The sequence below is a fragment of the Beta vulgaris genome, chromosome 3 (genome assembly GCF_026745355.1).
Source record: "Beta vulgaris subsp. vulgaris cultivar EL10 chromosome 3, EL10.2, whole genome shotgun sequence".
Lineage (NCBI taxonomy): Eukaryota > Viridiplantae > Streptophyta > Magnoliopsida > Caryophyllales > Amaranthaceae > Beta > Beta vulgaris.
In genome coordinates this window covers 39,522,753-39,528,755 of record NC_079204.1, presented here as the reverse complement: position 1 = coordinate 39,528,755, position 6,003 = coordinate 39,522,753, and positions in this window count along the sequence as shown.

Sequence of the window (6,003 nt, the reverse complement as noted above, 5' to 3'; positions counted from 1 at the left end):
TTCTCTTTGTGTTTATCTGAAAAGAGAAAAATAGTTGTGATCGCACCACGTCAGCTGTGAAAGGCTAGCCTTGAACATTGTATTTCCCAATGTGGTTTGATAAAATGATAAGCTTGATCCCTAGGCACTCCTGCCCAGTAGCATGATTGAACGCCTCAACCAACGCGATCAACTTGCACGATGGTAACCTCAGTCTGAGCTTACACTCCATACTAACTCGTCTTATATGGACGCAATTTATGTGAAATCAGCTATTGGACATAATGTGTAATTTCTCTTTTTAAGTAAAAGCCTCTCCTTAGAATAGGGGGAGTTTTCTAATACATACATTGTGCTCCTGTAATATAAAATAGAATCTTTATGAATACGAACGTGAATATTTTACTGCAGAAGTGGAATATTACAAAAATTCACTTATAAATACGAACGTGAATATTTTACTATTTGAAATAAAACATTACAAGAATTCATTTACGAAAAAGAACATTTTACTGTTAAAGTGTAACATTACCATAATCAAATTACGAAAATGAACATTTTATTGGAGTAGAACATTACTAGAAGTCAATTACTTAAATTCATAAGCTTATCAAATATAGAACATGTTTTCAGCGAAAAAAACATATTTTTTGGTGGAAAATAAGGTTTAAAAGATCATTTTTTAAAATAGAACATTTGTTTACTGAAAATAAAACAATTTTCACGAAAAATAGAACATAATTTTCCGCTGAAAAATAAGCTTAACACAAACATTTGTTGAAATAAAGCATTTGCTTATTGAAAATAGAACATTTTTTACGGAAAATAGAACATTTTTTTTGCTGAAAAATATGCTTTAAATGAACATTTGTTGAAATAGAACATTTATTCATCAAAAATGGAACAAATTTATTGAGTCCATTGTGTGCACCATGCTCCTGGGAGCAAAATAGAATTTTCATCGTCTCAAACCCCCAACTGTCCTTCCCCTCCCCTTATCCCCAAATCTACCCATTCCAACTTCCAAACGAAGTAGAAAAGGAAAAATTATCATAAATAAGTCATCTACTGAATATAAGTCACCCATTTGATTATTTCTAAATAACTCTAACTTTAGCACCCATCAATTTTATACAAGTTAAATTACTTGTGACCGATAAAAATACCAAGGGGTAGGATCTGCCAATATTAAGTCTAAAACAGTCTATATACTCATAAGAGTACTACTTATCTCTATTACATAAGGGAAGGGGGGAGCAACAGTGTCCTTTTTTGAACTGACTATTCTGCCCCCCTTTCCTTTCTAAATTACAAAATATCTGCTTGATTAGCTTCTACTTGATTAGCTTATATGAGGAAAACTAAAGTTTCCTCTTATTATAACTTTATAAAAATAAAATACCTGCTTGATTAGCTTCTCCTAACAAATATGTTTCATGTTATTATCATTGACGACTACACATACATAGCTTTTTATGCACGCGATGCGTGCGATGACATTTTTAGGCCTAATTATTACTAAGTAGTAAACAAAAATAAAATGCAAGTTAGTATTTAAGTTCACCTCCATTTTGTAGAAATAAGATTCTTTAAAATACAATCAAATAGTATTTAAAAACACTTTAATAAATAAGTATAAATAATGAACAAATAACGGTATTTTACTTCTATAAAATGCTTTGAATCTCAATACCAAAATGGGGGTCAAACAAAGCCACCGGAAATTAATTTTCAAAAATCACTCAGAAATCACTTATATGAGGAAACTTTACAAATCACTCATAGAATTGAGCAAATCACGTTGTAAAAATCACGCAAACCACTCAAATGATCAGGAAACTTTACAAAAACAAAATTAACTTACAAACTAAAACTAATATACTAGGACGTCAATACATACAAAAACATTCACAAAATTCACTTACAAATCATTGTTCTTAATAACCATTCACAATTACATACTCCATACGTTTCCTAAAGATCTTCCCTCTTTCCGTTTAAGGGTGTTTCCAAAAGATCTTCCCTCTTTTGCTTTATTCCTTATTTGGCAAAACAAATTTCCCTATTTACCCTCTCATGTCACTATCATATGGTCCACCATTACATTATTAATTCAATTTTACTCCCTTTCTCTCTCCTACTTAACCCCTTTATTATTGTTTATTTATCTTAACCCCTTTCTCTCTCCTACTTTACTCACACCATGCCCCACACAACATGATTTTCCTTGGTATCTGTAGGAACAGTAAGTGGGAAGATCTTTAGGAAACGGAGGGAGTACTCACAAAAATTACCTATAAACACAAATTTGAGAAAAACATAAGATTTTGACAGTGATATCACACATTCGTCCATCGACAATTTGCGAACTTTCAAATAGGTACATAATTCTTTTAATCTTCAAAGTTATTTCACATTAGTCGACTGTTATGTAGTTGAAAAAATGGAGATAATAGCAATAAGTTGAAAAGGGCTTTTATATAATTAGACTTAAATTTGATTCATTTTCATATAAAATCTGAAACAAGATGTGTATGGAATTTGATTCATTTATGACACTGATGAAAAAGTTACAAATTTAGTTCTTTTTTTAAATTCCAATATAAAATTTTTGCCCAAAACTTTTTGCAGAATATCCATGTTCAGAAATAAATTTTGGAAAACAAAACAATATCAAACCTTTTTGCAAACAACTTTTGCAAAAATTCATTTTCAGAAAAAAAAAATTACATTAATTTGCAAAAACCATTTCATGCGAAATCAGATTGTTTATGAAAATTTTGAAATTTCATTTCACCTATAATTGAAACCCAAAGTGTTCAAATTTAGAAAAGGAGAAAAATTAAAAATGACCATTTAATGTGAAATCAGATTGTGTATGAAAAACTTAAAATTCCTTTCAAATATAATTGAAACTCAAAGTGTGAACATTTAGAAAAGGAGAAAAAATTAAAATGATGAAAATTCTTAAATATCAATTTGTGAAATCAGAATTTAGAAGTTAGACAAGGAAAAAAACTGAAATTGTATTATACTTTTGGGTTACAATTTTGGGATTATAGAGAAATTACTGAAATTCATATAAAAAACTATTATAAATTACAAAAATGAATAAAACCAAAAAAAAGAACATGACGATATTTAGTAAAGAACATCATACTGATTATAAAAGAACATGCGCATATAAAACTTGAGAAACAAAAAACTATTCAAAATCACAAAAAATGAATAACATAAAAAGAACATGGAAGAATCTTATTCACAAAATAGAGGTGACCTTAAGTACTAACTTGCATTTTCAGTTTGTTTACTACTTAGTATTAGGCCTAAAAATATCATCGCACGCATCGCGTGCACAGAAGGCTAGTAGTGTTAAATTACAAGTGGGTTCTTATTTCGTCTTCTAGTGCTTTCGTTTTTTAGCTAAATTGATGTACTTATGCACTCATTTGCTACGTAAACTTGGTAGTACTTACAATTCATGGCTCATGCTACTATATTTTATTAGGATAGTTAATGTTTTGTTTGTTCAAAAGAAAATATATTATCTTTATATGTATTAAGTTTAGTTCAACTATCTGGTATTACTACTTTTCACTAAAAGTTATCTATATCATATAGTATATAATTTCGTGGGTTTAGTAATTAAGAAATTGCACTAAGTATTGGTCAGACATTGGTCAGACCTTGTTAAATCTGTTGGTCATCCGTTAAGAGGAGAAAGGGTGGTCCCAGTAAGGGTTGTCTTATTGGTCTCATTTTTATGCATCTACTTAACTGATTTATGCACAAAATTTTATTATATTATATGATCATGGTTAATTTTTGTAGAAAGTTATTTTCACATGATAGTGATAACTCAAACATAATACATAGTAAGGAAACATTTAATCCGATTAGTTTTCAAAACCGGACTATACCTAAAAACATGTGTAAACATTATCTCTATTTCTTCTATCGATGTTATTACAAAAAATAATAATGAGAAAGAATTTTTATTTGAACTTATAGACAAAATTAACGACACAGATATAAAAATGGAATATTTTAAAAGATATTGTTTGCAAAAAAGAAAATCCTACTAGAACTGAACCGGTTACTTTATCAAAAATATTTGATCGATATCCAACTCCTAATATTTCAAACAAATTACTACTAAAGATTTACAAACTGAAGTTAGTACTGTTAAAACACAAGTAAAAGAGATTAAAGAGCAATTGTTAGAAGTCAAAACTATAATTATTCAAATCACCTTCTCACTACCATTTCAAAACAAATAGAAATGTTATCTATGCAACTGGAGTCCAAAAATCTCCTGATATTGAAGACATTACATCAAAATCAGAAACATTATCTATAAATAAAAAGGAATCAAAATTTCCCTTTGATATAGCTACCCCACATATTAATACTTCAAGTATTCTCATATATCGTCAAAAATCTCTTAATTTACCTATAAAAAAAACAACTCCTTTAATTAGTAAGATTGAAGAGAAATTATCTAACCTAAGTACTTCTAAATCAACTAATAGTATTGATGTTTTAGAAAGTACAGTTCAAATAAATCAATTCTGATGATGAAGAAAATGAAATTACTAAAACAAACAATAGTTCTTGGAAAAATGTCTCTAGTAGAAATTATTACACTAGACCCACTCCACAAAATATTCAATATGAAGAACAACATAAATTCAGAGACTCGCAATATGATGGAACTGCAATTTATGAATGGAATATTAATGAAAAATCAAAATATGAAATATTAAATTTTATGTCCGAAATAACTATGGTTATAACTACTTACAGGTCAAGGAATTGTCAGGAACATACTATTATAGATTTTCTCACAACTGGTTTCACTGATCAATTAAGAAATTGGTGGGACAATAGTATTAACATAGAAACAAAAGTTCAAATACTTAATCACATAAAAATAGAAAATGAACAACAAGCCTTAGATGGAAGCTCAATTCTTATTAATATGATTGTTATGCATTTTATTGGAAATCCAAAGGAAGAAATATCAATAAACCAAGTAGTTCTTACTAATCTTAGGTGTCTTACACTTGATGATTATCGTTGGCATAAAGATATATTCCTTAGTAATATTTTCAGACGGGGAGATCGCAATCAATCTTTTTGGAAAGAAAGATTTATATCTGGTCTTCTATCTCTATTTTCTCAAAGAATATTCCTAAAATAAAGAGAAAGTGCAGGTCAAGATAAATTTCCATATGGACAAATATTTTCCTTTGTTAAAAAGGAAGCAATTGCTTTATGTCAACAATTAGCAATTCAAAGTTAATATTCTTCTGCAAAAAGAGAAAGACGAAGAGAATTAAGAAATTTTTGTGCTGCATTTTGATTACCTAAAATTCAACCCCCCTCTGTCATTAATAAAAAAAATATAGAAAAAAATTTCGACACTAGACAAATAATTAACAACGACCCATACTATAAAAAGACCTTTAAAGCACACACTAGACCACCAAAGAAAATTATAGATCCTAAAAAACCAATATATCATTGCTATAAGTGCAGACGAATAGGTCATAAGGCTAACAAATGTGACTTAAAACAAAAGGTCAATGAATTATGTGGTCATGATCCATACCTTCAACAAAAAAAATTAGCCTTATGTTCACTGAAAAATTCCTCAGATCATAACCTTATTACTGACCATAATGAAAATAATCTACTTCAAATAAAATCAGATAATGAGTCAACTTCTTATTGTTCAAAAGAGTCAGCCCCATTTTGTAAAAAAGGATGCATTAATACTATTTGTTCAATTTCAAAAGATCTATTTTCCTAAAAATTACTTTTTACTAATCAAAATTATTTTCCAATCTTATTTACTCATTTAATTATTTCAGATGCAGAAAACTCTACCATTTTCTAGTTCCAAAGAAAAAACCAAGAACTTATACTTCACATGTACAAAAAAGACGAATTCAAGATTTACTCAAAAAACTTTCCCCCACCATAAAAGACTTATCAAACAACCTCACTCAAACAGCCAAA